Source organism: Macrotis lagotis, chromosome 5, assembly GCF_037893015.1.
Source record: "Macrotis lagotis isolate mMagLag1 chromosome 5, bilby.v1.9.chrom.fasta, whole genome shotgun sequence".
Lineage (NCBI taxonomy): Eukaryota > Metazoa > Chordata > Mammalia > Peramelemorphia > Peramelidae > Macrotis > Macrotis lagotis.
Window position 1 is genome coordinate 230,419,754 of NC_133662.1, and position 14,813 is coordinate 230,434,566.

Below are 14,813 nucleotides of genomic sequence, written 5' to 3' on the forward strand. Positions count from 1 at the left end.
TTCCAAGGCAATGGGGTTAAGTGACTTGTCCAGGGTCACACAGCTAAGTAATTATTGAGTGTCTGAAGCCAAATTTGAACTCAGGTCCTCCTGACTCTAAGACTGGTGCTCTATCCACTGCACCACCTAGCTGCCCCTGAGGTTGAAACTTCATCCACCTTTGGTATTCACCTGCCACTCAACTCTTACCTGTGACTCCAAGAAAATGTAGTATGTATAGTACTTCAGTGAAACCATCTAAGCAGACAGATTAGATCAGGTTTAGGGTAACCAGTCCTTCAGTGAGTTAGGGGGATGTCCACCCTAAGCCTGTGAAGACTTCTCCTAATGGAATAATAGGTGATGAAGAACAATTTATTCCAATAACCATGAAGGTGACTGAAGCAAACACTGTGGAATGCTTGGAGCTTGGTAGATTGAGTTTGAAGATGTCAAAGTCATCTACCTGCATCCTGGGCCATTGCTAGGCATCTTAACTTTTGCTCTTCCACTGGACTTTAATGATTCTAGAAGAGACAGTGAGACTGCTGACTGCAACTCTCTCTTATTTCAATTCATGAACTAGTTAAAATATCACCCCACGATACCATTGGTCTTCTTTGAAAACAAAGCACAAATATCATACATTATGGGATTCTTTTTTTCATTCTTCATCACTATATATAAGTTTTCCCAGGTTTCCTCAAATACTTCGTATTTCTTATTCTTTAATATACCATTACATTCATATCCCACTGTTTGTTTAATTATTCCCTGATTTGAGAACAAATGTTTTATTTATAGTTTTTGCTATCCCCCAAAAGGTTCTAGAGTATTTTTTTAACATGTCGGTATTTTCTTATTGCCAATTGTCTCCTAGGGATATAATCTTAAGAGTGGAATCTCTGCATCAAAGAATATGAACAACTTTATTTCCAATATTATTCCAAATTGTTTCCCAGAATGGCCCAACCAATTCACAGTTCTACCAGCATTGAATGAGTATATTTGTCTTCCCATAGTCCCTCCAATAATGAGTTTTCTTTTATATTTTTGCTACCTCAATAAATATTAGATAATACTTCCTAAGACTATTTTATTTTTGGATAATTCTCATGAATAGAAAATTTTCCCTTTTACTGAGCTGAAATTGTTCTTTATATTGTGGCAGTTGGTTGGCATTGTGGATAGACTGGTGGACCTAGAGTCAAGAGTTTTTGAGTTCAAATCCAGCCTCAGACAAATTGTGATCCAGGGAAAGTCACTTAACTTCTATCTAGCTCATATTCCTTATCTTTAAAATGGAGATAATACTAACATCTATGTTCCAGGGTTGTTATGAGGATAAAATAAGATTATGCTTATAAAATGTTTTGTAAATCTTATTGCATTTTATAATTCTGAGCTGTTATTAATATAACGCCCACCATTTTTGTTCTAGGCATATCCTCTGGACTCACAGAAAATAAAGCTAATATTCAAATAACAGCTATGTAAATATTAGCTAGTCTTTTTCATTTACTTCAGATATCTGAAGACAGCTATTATTCTTCTCAGATCATTGTATTCTAGTATAAACATCCTCACTTCTTTCAACGATTCGTTTTATAATGTGTATTTTTTAGTCCTTTTACTCTATTGTTGACTCTCCCTTGTACGTTTGACATATTAACAATGTGCTACATAAAGTGTAGCTTTCAAACTGAAAATATACTAGATATAGTTGTACAATGAAACAGTCCCCCCTTTATCCTGGATACTGCTTTTCTATTAATTCAGTTCATGGCAGTCATCTCACAACACAGAGCTAAAGGTCCTATGCTAAAAAAATTAACTATTGTCTAACCATATAACCTTCCACACTATACTTATGGAATTGAGTTTTTGAACCATAATATAAGACTTTGCATTTATCATATTACTGACATTTATACAGAGGTGTGCTGGAGCCAGTTCTACTTGCCTTGTAAGAACTGAACTATTAAATTTTCAGTATAAGCATTTTATATCTCATAAATTCATCATGGATATAAATCAGGGTTTGATTTATTATTTTGTTGATTTTCTAGACTGAAATTTTAATAGCAGATGTTAATGAAGTTTGAAAGTGTGTATGCATAAGTTTTTTTTTTCTTCAGCGAGCTTAGCTGCAAACCCATGGATGTTGCTTTAATTCATTAAGAATACAGGACAGTCATCCCTTCCACATCACAGTGCATCTAGCAATCTGGAAAATCTGGCTCTTCCTCTGTCATTGGACAGTAACAATAGAAAAGAAGTCTGAATTATTAAGGTATTAAAGATAAATATATTGGTATTATGCAATACTATACATATATTTTATGCAGTTCTCCATTTCTAAACATTTTCAGTGTGGTCTGTTGGCCTTGATGTGTTGTCTAGGCTACTACAAAACACCTCACAAATTTCCATTTAATTTCTCATGCCCACCCATGATATAAGGAAACTGCATTGGGGAAAGCTGGTATGCGGAAGAATTAACTGTAAAAGACTTGGGGAATGAAATCATTGGAGACTAAGGATCTGGTGCCTGTTGCCTAGCAACAACAAAGGACATTTATGCAATACTTTAGGGACTGAAAAATACATTTATACTCTCATTTGACCCTCACAATCTCTCTCTCTCTCTCTCTCTCTCTCTCTCTCTCTCTCTCTCTCTATATATATATATATATATATATATATATATAGTACTTTAAAGTGTGCAAAAAGCCTCCTATCTGTCATCTCATTTAAGCTTCACAACAATCCTGTAGGATAGGTACACCAAGTATTATTGTCTCTGTTTTACAAATAAGGAAACCGAGCTACAGTGAGGTCACACAAATAGGTAATGTTATAGGTGGGATTGGGACCCATATCTTCCTGACTTGGATCAGTCCAGGCTACCTCAATATTAAATTCCATTCCATTAAAACCATTTCATCATTTAATTAATTAATTAATTATTTAATTTTTAATTATTCTAATTTGTTGATTTTTTTATTCCAATTCTACCATCCACACATTAGTGCTTCTTCCCAACTTCTTCTTTTTGTGTCACACAAAAAAAACTGACAAGCTTGCTATTTATTTTCCTTTCTTTTTTCTTTTTTAGGTTTTTGAAAGGCAATGGGGTTAAGCGGCTTGCCAAAGGACACAGCTAGGTAATTATTAAGTGTCTGAGGTCAAATTTGAACTCAGGTACTCCTGACTCCAGGGCCAGTGCTCTATCTACTATGCCACCTAGCGGCCCCATTGCCATTTTTTTTTGATCCAGATGCAGGATTTCATTTGTGTTCTCAATTCTTGGTAAGAAGACTCCATCCATCAATGCAAATCGGCAACATCTCTCAAATTAAAATTTAAGAGTCTTGGGAAGTTACTTGGGACACTGAAAGGTCCAGTATTACCCTGACAGTATGGCAGAAGTAGACCTTGACTCAACTCTCTGATTCTGTGGCTGGCTCTCTCTCAAGTATGAAGTAGGAAGTTTCATCATCTAGGTAAGTGGTATTATTATTATTATCTCCACTTTTCAGATGAGGAAAGTGAGGCAGAGGTTAAATGACCTGCCCAAAGTCATCTAGCTAGTAAGTATCTGAGGCTGAATTTGAACTTAGATTTTTTCTGACAACTGACACCGTCACTGGATTCCCCTGGATGTCTGCTTGTCCTGAATTCCTGGGTCACTTGCCTCTATAGCCCCAGAGAGATAAGACATCCTCCAGGAGATCCTGAGCACCTAATTACTCCCTGAGTGGAAGTTTTCTCCAGTCATTTTCTATCTTCAGAGAGGCATAGACAACTGACAAAAAAAAGAAAAGTGATCTATGGCTCTAGAAGGTAAGCCATGTGGTCCAATGGCAAGAGCACTGCATGTAGAGTCAGAAACTGAATTCAAATCCAAACTCAACTACTTCCTCCCTGAATTACCCTGGGCAAATCATTGTATCTCTCTGGCTCTGTAAAATGTGGGGTTTGGGTTAGATCAGGGATTCTTAATCTGGAGTCCATGAACTGGTTTTTTTAAAAAAATATTTTGATAATTTTCAGCATGTTTGATTTTCTTTGTAATCCTATGCGTTTTATTTTATGCATTCCTTTGAAGGATAAATAGACATCATTAGACTGCTGAAGGGATTCATGGCACAAAAAAGGTAAGATCCATTGGCCTAGGCAATCTCTGAAAACCCAATTTAGTTCTTAATTTATAACATCCAGACTATCCATAAGGCACAGAGTGACAGTGATACTCCCCTGCTCAAAAGTCTTTCTCTTGGATTCATCTTATCTCTAAATTGATACAGAAACTCCTCAGACTGGCATTTAAAATCTTTCAAAACGTGGTTTATTGACCTCTATGAGTTTGGCCTTAATAAAGAATTAAACTATTGTCTTAATAAGGGACAAATGTTAGCCTTCAGAGTTTGGTTTGAAGAAAGCACAAATAGAATTAGGTTAACATATATGTTTATTAGATTTCTCTGAGCTTACAGATTACACATGCATGCGACCAGTTTCTAAAAATGGAGTTTTGGGGGGATAATATTTATGCAATTCTGCTATCAGGATCTGATAAAGCTGTTTCTTCATCTGTTCATCAAGGAAGAGGTTCTCGACTCAGGATGTGCTTCATATCACATATGCTAGAGGTGGAGGGTTTGCAATTAGAAATTTTATTTGGAGGAGCATCCTCTCCCAACTCAGGACCTTTGTGCCTTATCAGATATGCTAAACACCTCTTCAAAACATGGGAATCTTCCCCTTCCAGGATGTCTGCACCAGCCAGTGACAATTGATATAGTGGGGAGATTCATATTTGTTATTAAGACTTCCTCAGGTGCTAGCTTACCTTCTATATTATTTCCTATTAGTCTCTTTCATGTACTTTATTATATATCAGCTACACTGACCTGTTAACTATTTTCCAAACTTAGTCTTCATGCTTTTACCTAGACCATTCTTCTAAAGACCCTCTCCTACTTCATTTTTTAGTTTTTTGCAAGGCAAATGGGGTTAAGTGACTTGCCCAAGGCCACACAGGTAATTATTAAGTGTCAGAGACTGGATTTAAACTCAGGTCCTCCTGACTCCAGGGTGGGTGCTCTATCCACTGTGCCACCTAGCTGCCCCCTCTCCTACTTCTTAAGACTCCTTATCTTCCTTCAAAGTTCAGTTTATAAACCACTTCCTACCCGAAGTCTTTCCTGTTTTCTCATTTTATTACATTTGGTTTTCCTCAAATGAACTAATATATACTTCTCTGTGTTAGCCATGTGTTATCCTTCTTCTGCAAAGTAAGCTACTATGGAATAGTACAGATTCACAGAATCACAGAATTAGGGTGAAATCAGGAAATTATAGACTGGCATCAGTAGGCTCAGTAAAACTGGAATTACAGAGGAAGGGAAATGGACAATGTTGTCCTGGAGTTTTGCATAGTGGTCTGTCTTCTTTAGAACCAGTAGCTCTTTAAATCTAATGATAGTGGTGCCATCTTGAGCTAGAAGACAGTCAGTAAAGTCATTTACTTTTCTTACTGGTCCACACCTTCCCTGTGGGCTGGGCTATTCCTCCCTTTGGGCATGACTTCTTCTCTAATCACTTCCTGGATGCCTCCTCTCTGAGGCAAGCCTGGGAATGTGGCAGAAGCCCTACATTGGTACCAGATAGTAGCAGACACTGCTGACTCATTTAATTGTTTTTGAGACCCTGGTTTAAGTATTCTCTCTCTCTCTCTCTCTCTCTCTCTCTCTCTCTCTCTCTCTCTCTCTCCAGAGAGGGAGTAAAATGAATCATCAACTGGTTGTTTTCTGCTTTTTTTTTGGATACCTCTGAGTCTCCAGCTAGAGATTGAATTCTGGCCAAAAAATGCATAATATCTTGTTAAAGAATAAAATCCATATACAATGCTATCTTGTCTAAAGAAGGTAGCATAGCTATCTTCTTTCCTACATTAAAATTTGAGGAGGGCAGGGTAAATCTTTTGGCTTTCTAATCATTCGCCTTCCTGAGTTTGTAATTGACATATGGAGAGAGAACATTCCATTCCTCTCAATAGAAAGAAAATCAGACATTTTTTAGCCAGGAATATAGATTTGAAAACTTATGTTCTGTCTGATGACAGAAAAAACTTTCTAATAATTAGAATTTTCTAAAAAGTAGAATGTGAAGCCTTTAATAAGGGAGTATTTCTCCTCATAGGAATAAAAGCAAAAGCTGAACAGTCACTTATTCTATTGCCAAGCATTGAAAACTGGTTTGACTTGTACAGATCCAATCCCCTAGGGTGCAAAAATGAAAGACCTTGAGGGCTCTTTGCCTTTAAGTGGTTCCTCCCCTACTCTCATGCTGCCCACTGGCTGCTTGATGGCCACACACTGACAATCTCCTTCTGATAGTTGTTCTCCTTCCCTTTTGGGGAGCAATCAAGTTTGTTACAGCTATCTCTGTCTTGACTGCCACTTTTTGTCTGTTCTTTAATCTACTGGAAGCATCAAGGAATCTTCCCTGTGGAGTGCAGGGCCCAGATTCCTAGGAGGCAGATGATAAAGGCATTTAGAACTTCTCTCTCATTTCCCCCAGAATCTCAAGGATGAGTAGCTTAGGGTCAATATAGTAACTCCAAGGAAACTAAAGATTCAATACCTTGGCAGTTATTCACAGTAATAGAATATTTTGACTCAAAGGAAGGGGGAGATGAAAAAGCAGATTTGTGCTTATGGATAGCATAAATGAAAAGAATCTCTCCTAACCAACCCCCACTCAGTTGTATCACATAGCTAGTATAGGGGCAACTAGATGGTGCTATGGATAGAGCACTGGCCTTGGAGTCAGGAGGATGGGAGTTCAAATGCAACCTCCGACATTTATTAACTGTAATGGGCAAGTCACTTAACCCTAGTTGCCTCACATCCAGGGCTATCTCCAGTCATCTTGATTTATATCTGGCCACCAGACCTAGATGATTCTGGAGGAGAAAATGAAACTGATAAATTAGTAAAACTCCCCCTCACTCAAATCTAATTCATGGGCTTGTTATGTCATCACCTCCCTGATGTCATGGTCTTCCTCTAGGATGAAGCACTAACATCTTCATTATCAGTTGCATCCAGAGGTGACCTGTATAGATGTGTAATAAGGAGCTTACTATCATTTGAAACTAATACCAGTAAAATCTTTAGAAGCCCTAATCAGTCAAAATTATTGATAGAAACTTTTTTTTAGAAAGATTTTGTTTATTTTGAGTTTTACAATCCCCCCCCCATTCTTCCTTCCCTCCCTCCCAGAAGATATTCTGTTAGTCTTTACATTGTTTTCATGGTATACATTGATCTCAGTTCAATGTGGTGAGAGAGAAATCATATCCTTAAGGAAGAAAAATAAAATATAAGAGATAGCAAAATTATACAATAAGATAACTTTTTTCCCCCTAAATTGAAGGTAATAGTCTTTGGTCTTTGTTCAAAATCCACAATTCTTTCTCTGGATACAAATGGGATTCTCCATTGCAGATAGCTCAAAATTGTCCCTGGTTGTTGCACTGATGGAATGAGCAAGTCCATCAAGGTTGATCATCATCACCCCCATATTGCTGTTAGGGTGTACAGTGTTTTTCTGGTTCTGCTCATCTCGCTCAGCATCAGTTCATGCAAATCCCTCCAGGCTTCCCTGAATTCCCATCCTTCCTGGTTTCTAATAGAACAATAGAGTTCCATGACATACATACATCATAGTTTACTAAGCCATTACCCAATTGAAGGACATTCACTTAATTTCCAATATTTTGCCACCACAAACAGGGCTGCCATGAATATTTTTGTACAAGTGATGTTTTTATCCTTTTTCATAATCTCTTCAGTGTATAGGCCCAGTAGTGGTATTGCTGGATCAAAGGGTATGCACATTTGTGTTGCCCTTTGGGCATAATTCCAAATTGCTCTCCAGAAAGGTTGGATGAGTTCACAGCTCCATGAACAATGTATTAGTGTCTCAGATTTCCCACATCCTTTCCAACATTGGCCAGTCTGAAAGGTATGAGGTGGTATCTCAGAGATAATTTAATTTGTATTTCTCTAATAAGTAATCATTTAGAGCAATTTTTCCATATGACTATGGATCACTTTGATTTCCTCAGCTGTAAATTGCCTTTGCATATCCTTTGATCATTTGTCCACTGGGGAATGGCTTGTTGTTTTTGAAAATTTGACTCTGTTCTCTATATATTTTAGAAACGAGTCCTTTGTTAGAAATACTAGTTGTAAAAATTGTTTCCCAATTTACTAAATTTCTTTTGATCTTGGTTAGAGTGATTTTGTCTGTGCAAAAGCCTTTTAATTTAATGTAATCAGAATTATCTAGTTTGTTTTTAATGATGTTCTCCATCTCTCCTTGGTCATAAACTGCTTCCCTTTCCATAGATCTGACAGGTATTCTACTCCTTGATCTTCTAGTTTGCTTATAATATTGTTTTTTATTTCTAAATCCTGTATCTATTTTGATCTTATCTTGGTATAGGGTGTGAGGTGTTGGTCTAATCTAAATTTCTTCCAGACTAACTCCCAATTTTCCTAACAGTTTTGATTTTTTTTAATTTTTTTTTTAGATTTTTGCAAGGCAATAGGGTTAAGTGACTTGCCCAAGGTCACACAGCTAGGTAATTATTAAGTGTCTGAGGTCCGATTTGAACTCAGATCCTCCTGACTCCAGGGCCAGTACTCTATCCACTGCACCACCTAGCGGCCTCAACCTAATGGTTTTTATTGTAGAGAGAGTTTTTATCCCAATAGCTGGACTCTTTGGGTTTATCAAACCGCAGATTACTATAATCATTTCCTGCTATTGGACCTAGTCTAGTCCACTGGTCCACCACTCTATTTCTTAGCCAATATGATGACTGATGCATTATGATATAATTTTAGATCTGGTAAGACTAAGCTACCTTCTTTTGCACTTTTTTTTTCATTGAATCCTTGGAAATTCTTGATGTTTTATTTCTCCATATAAATTTACTTACAGCTTTTTCTAACTCATTACTTTAATGAGTAATTTTTTGGAATTTTGTTGATAGAAACTTTTGTGGAAGATGAATGAATTGTTTTTGAGGGCTTAGTCACTCATCCATTCCTGACTATAACTAGAGAATGGAACAGGGACAAGATGCTCTGTAAGTCTAACTTTACTTAGTTAGCCATGGAACAAACATATCCCCCTAGATAGATTTCCTAATTGCTCCAGACAGTCTTGGTCCACCCCCACAGAAGCAATTTTTATCCTGAGACAGGAGGCAGTCACTTTGTGGCTTTATGCTTCCCCTTGATGATATGTTTGCAACTCAGCACATGGTTGATGTATTAATAGCTATGGGGTCACCCAAATGGGTGACCTCACTTAGGCTTCTTTTATATCCAGAAACTACTTACTGTAGAGCAGGAAATCTAGGAAGTTTCCTTCCCCACTTGGGGGTGACTATGAAAAAAGAAGGGAGGGGGAAACAAGGAACATTTTTTTCTAAATTGAAACAGAACTGATAAGAGACCACCTGGAGTAAGGGGTAGGGAATCCTTTAATTTGGGAGTTGGAAATCAAGAAACAGGGATTAGAGGGAAGAACTTTTTCTGAATAATAGATGGGTATTTCCCACCCTATATCATCCTCAAATAGCAGGTTTGATGGAACAGTGGAATAAATGCTTGAAACAAGTCCCACACTCTATGAAAATAGATAATGCTTTTTGGGTTGACCAGTCTAAACACCTCCATCCCCTGCACAGGGAAGCTTCTATTATCTCAGATGTTAGTTGATTCATTATGGATATGCATATGAAGGGGAACCAATACAACTAGAGGTGCATTATTCAATGGATTTACATTTGGATTTGCCCTTCTTTTCCCCACTCATGTCAGCAAAAGGATGAATGATCTACTTTTCAATCTTTAACAGAGATGGAACTGATGCCCAACATGGATGTTGGCCATATCCTAATAGTCTGGTTAGGAGACCAACTGTTTTTTTTTACCCTGCCCAAGACTCCACCTAACCTTCCCTAGGAGAGTCAATTTTCAGCCCTAGGGAATCTATTAAGACCTAACCTGAACATAGTTGCATAAATAGTGGATCCCCAAGTAAGTCAAGGGGAAAAATCTGGTGGATAATTGAGTCCTGGTTAAGTTGGAGACTGAGAATGGGACAGGGACTAGGAGGACATTGTGAATCCTACCCACTGGCCAGTGCTTCTGTAGCTGGAGAGAACGTAAATATAGGTTGGAAGGGAAGAAAATCCTAGACTCTGACTTGTACCCTTTCTTATTTTATTTCCACAGAAAATATAAGACACAGGATGAGAACTGAAGGAGATGCTCTGACTCCATCCTTGCCGTTCCTTTTGTCCCATTAGATTTTCCACTTTATCTGCAATTCTGGTCATCACCTATCTGGTGGAAGTAATCAGACTCAGGGATGCCATGATGGTGCTCCTGCTTTTCCCAGGGCCTTCATTGTTTACGTGTTTTTTCCCCCTCAGGTACATTACTGTAGAGACAATAATGAACTCCATTCTTCACCTGACTCAAACAGTAATAGAACTGCACTAGCAAATATATCTGTCTCCTGGCTCTAAGAACACCCATCTGATGGATGGATCAGGACCTTCCAAACCCTTGTGCTCTGTATAACAGGCACAGTCCTGATTACAGTATGAAACAATTAAAACATTTCAAGAGACATAGTTTCTGGGTAATTTAATAATTTTATTAATAAGTCCAGCAGGTTATTAATAAAAGCATAGTCATTTGTCTGTCTCTTTAGGACCAAAGATCCTTAATGACCATAGGGGTAACAGTTTATATGCCTGAGGGATCCTGAGGGATGCCTAATTACCTCTGATTAGTTAATCAAGTGGGAAGTGTGCTCTCTTGGTCAAAAAGACATCAATTTCCATAGCACTTGTCTTGATAATAGGGAGAATCAACATATTCTCAGAAAGTGTCTGAGCAGATATAATGAGCAGGAATATATCCATTAACCTAAACTTAGAATTTTTTTTCTGTCTGATTAATTCTTGGTCTGGGTAAATCTTTATTTTTATATTTTTCAAGGCAATGGGGTTAAGTGGCTTGCCCAAGGCCAAACAGCTAGGTAATTATTAAGTGTCTGAAGTCGGATTTGAACCCAGGTACTCCGTACTCCAAGGCCAGTGCTCTATTCACTGCACCACCTAGCCGCCCCTTGGGTAAATCTTTAAGAGAGATTTTCCATACTGATTGGTTTCTGGATGAGGAAGTTAAAAAAGAAGAAAACTCCTGGTTTTAATACAATAATTAGTTCTTTTATAATTTAAGGCAATGGGGTTAATAATTAGTTCTTAAATTGTAGAAAGAAATATGCATTTCTCATAGCAACATGTGAGGAACTCAGTAAGTTTAGTTTTTAAATAATAATTAAATTAAATAGGTTTTAACCTTCAGAGTTTGTCCTAATAAGGGACAAATGTTATCCTCCAGAGTTTGTCCTCAAGAAAAAGCAAAACAGAATTAGTTTAACATACACATTTTTTTAATATTTCTCTAAACTTGCTGATTGTCCAGGAGAGAGAGGGAGGGAGGGAGGGAAGGAGGGAGGGAGAGAGAGAGAGAGAGAGAGAGAGAGAGAGAGAGAGAGAGAGAGAGAGAGAGACTGTGTCTGTGTGTGTGTGTGTGTGTGTGTGTGTGTGTGTGTGTGTGTGTGTGTGTCTGTGTGTGTTAGCTGGAAAACCAGACCCACCAAAAAATGGAGCCTTGAAATGAGTTTTTATACAGTTTCACCATCAGAAGGCAGGATTTCAAAAGCCATCTCTGGCCTGATATATCCATCCAGGAAGGGAGGGCCCTCAACCTAGAATGGGACAGGGGCAACTCAGGATGGGGTAGAAGAGTTGGATATCAGACTATTCCATTAAAAGTAGTGCCTTATCAGATAGACCAAGGACCTTTACAAAGCAAACTGAATCCTCCTCATCCAGGATGTTGACACACCCAGTGACCCTTGATACAATGGGATTTATTATTAAGAATCAACAGCAGGTTTTATGCAGCAATGCAATCTAGCATCAACTCCCTAATTACTTCCCTACCTTTTATGTGTGCCTTAGGACAGCTTTTGATCTAGATGATAGGGTGCTGGAACCAGGGGATGGATTGTTGACTAATAACAATTGCTTTAACTGTTTTTAGCCCATCCCCCCCCAGGATACAAGGCTAATAAACCTAGAGACTTGAAATGATTATACTTCTACCTATTTTCAGCCTTTTGTTGGTTTGGCACAATTAGGATTGAGTTCCCTACTTTCCTACTTACTCCTTATTAGCTAATTTAGAAAAAATTCTGATTTTATTGATCCTATGGATTACAAAGTAGTCTCCTCTTGGTTTTATGCTTCATTGGTTTCAACTTTTTATATAAAGTTGGAACCCTGAGGGGCTTTGGATATGATACATCTACTCTATGCTGCCCATGGTGGGCATGGAGGCCAGACATTGAAAGGGGCCTTGCTCATAGCTGTTTCTTTTCTACTACTGTGAAAAGCAATGATTCTTGTTAGTCAGCTGCTACTTTTCATCTGACCTCTACTGTACTTCATGGGTCCACTGTAGAAGGGATTCTTCATGAGTTGATTTGGACAGAGTAGCCCCTGAAGTCCCTTCCAATGTTAAGATTCTATGATTGTGTGATTAGATGAAGCTAATTATCAACAGATTAAAGTAGAAATATAACACTCCTTATATAGTGATACCCTGTATGATAAGTTGTGATCTCCATCCATAAAGTTGAGATTAGGGAGGAAGAGATGGAAGGTTGTGTTGGGGAACAACAGCTATCCCAAGGGAGATACAATGAGTTCCAGCCACCAGGGAAATAGACTGGAAAACAGGGTTTTTCAAGAACAGTGAGAGAGAAAGGAAGTAGATAAGAGTGTAAAATTATGGGTCAGAAGAACAGTTGTCTTCTCTGGGCCTTGCCCTTGAGTTAGATCTCCATCTCTACAAGCTCCACAATTAACAGCCAGCCCACTGAGTAGCAAAAAGAGAAATCTGCTAGCTCCAGTATAGCTAATGAAAAACATTGACTTTGAGAGCTGGCAAGATCCAGAGAGTTCTCACAATGACTGTGGAGCAATCACAACTGAGTCCAGAGAGGTTTTGGGTATAGTAATAGTAGCTTGAATTTATGATAACCCAAGTGGACATGATTAAACATAGCAAATGGTTGATGTATCATCTAAATGGATGACCTCACTAAGGGTCCTTTAATACTCAGGAACTACTGGATTGTCCTACAATGTTTTATCTTTGCCTAAAGGCTTTGCCTATAGAGTAATTTGAACCTCAAAATGGACTGATTGACTTTAGCTTTATAATAACCCAGAATTCTTGAGTGCGAGAGATCCATTAGCCCCAGTCTCCCCCAATAATAGGAATTATGGGCATGTGCCACTATGCCCAACCTAACAATCTAATTTTTGAGTCTTTTCTCCTCTCTGAGCTAAGTCTAATATTATGAAATATCTCAGCTTCCACATTTTCCATATTTATTTTCTCTAATATATTCTAAATTCCTTTGAAAACAAGACTTGCAACTGTAATCTATTCTCTATAGTCCTTTGTAGTGCATCTGGAATCTAATTGGTTCCCTAATTTCAATGATGATAATATTGTTGGGTCATTAAGAAACTATTCTGTGAGCAAGAGAGAAATAATAGAATCTTCTGCTGTCATCCTAGGGGATATCTGTAATAGTTTCTCACCAGGGAGAGGTGGAGTGTGTGAAACTAGGCAACATAGTCACCCCAAGGATTTGTTTCTTCACATTTCTCTTTGTTGACTGCTCACACTGTGACTGAATCACTCCCCAGCTCAGATTCTTAGCAAGTACAAACTTGTTACTCCCTAGTTTTTTCTTGTCTTTTTTTTTTAACAAGAGGAAGAAGGTTAAGGGGAGAGTTGGGGGAGATTAGGGAGACCAGAGAGCACAAAAAAAGTCAATCATATTCCTTCTTTCATAGGTGTGGTCCTCTGACTCCACTTTGCCTGAACTCTCAACTCATTTTTCATCACATTTGATAAACTGTACAATGGAGCTTATTGTGTCGTGTGTGGTTGAGGTGAGTCACAGAGACTCTTGACGATATTAGTGACAGTTCCTCTTCTTCTCTGGTGGCTTAAATAGATAAGGTTCCCAGAAATAGAAAAGAACCACTGAATATTAGAACTTGAGATCATTGGAGATCACCCCACTTAAATCCCTCATTTTGAGGCACAAGATGGTGAAATTAGAACCCAGTTTTTGTTACCGATCATTAAGGTAAAGACTAGATTTGAATTAGAGGCCAGGTTTCCTAAATTCTTGCCAAAGCTTGTCCTTATCAAGACCAAAGTTAGGAAGGACTATCCAAAAGAGCTGAATAATTCACTCCCTACTACTAATTCAGTACAGATAAATGAATCTTTTTTTCTTCCCAGATGACTCAGGATCCTTCTCTGCTTCTCTCAGATGGAAAAATAAGATATGAATACTTGACAGGTTCCTCTTCTCCAGATAAACATATATGTTTATTAATATTTCTCTTAGCTCACTAATTATCCAGGCATGCGGGGAGGGGGTGGGGTGGGGTGGGGGGGAAGGAGGGCACGGTTGGAAAACCAGACTCCTAAAATTAAGTCTTGGAGGAGGATTATTATACCATTTATTATGAAAAGGTGGAATCTCAAAAAGGGCTTGAAGCAACTCAATTCAGGATGGGGCAGGGGAACTGAAAATCAGGCATTCTTTCTAGAAGGACATTCCAGGAGGAACGA

The 14,813-nt window shown here is 38.1% G+C and overlaps 1 long non-coding RNA gene across 2 annotated transcripts; it reads left to right on the forward strand.

Moving 5' to 3' along the window:
- Positions 1–478: 478 nt before the first annotated feature.
- Positions 479–14,553, forward strand: LOC141488628 (uncharacterized). 2 transcript variants are annotated; one of them, XR_012468741.1, is made up of 3 exons: positions 479–4,139; positions 10,305–10,504; positions 14,021–14,553. It is a non-coding gene; the product is annotated as an uncharacterized LOC141488628 (long non-coding RNA). The 2 variants fall into 2 exon arrangements; XR_012468742.1 differs by lacking the exon at positions 14,021–14,553 and having other exon boundaries at positions 479–3,485; positions 4,091–4,139; positions 10,305–11,324.
- Positions 14,554–14,813: the final 260 nt, after the last annotated feature.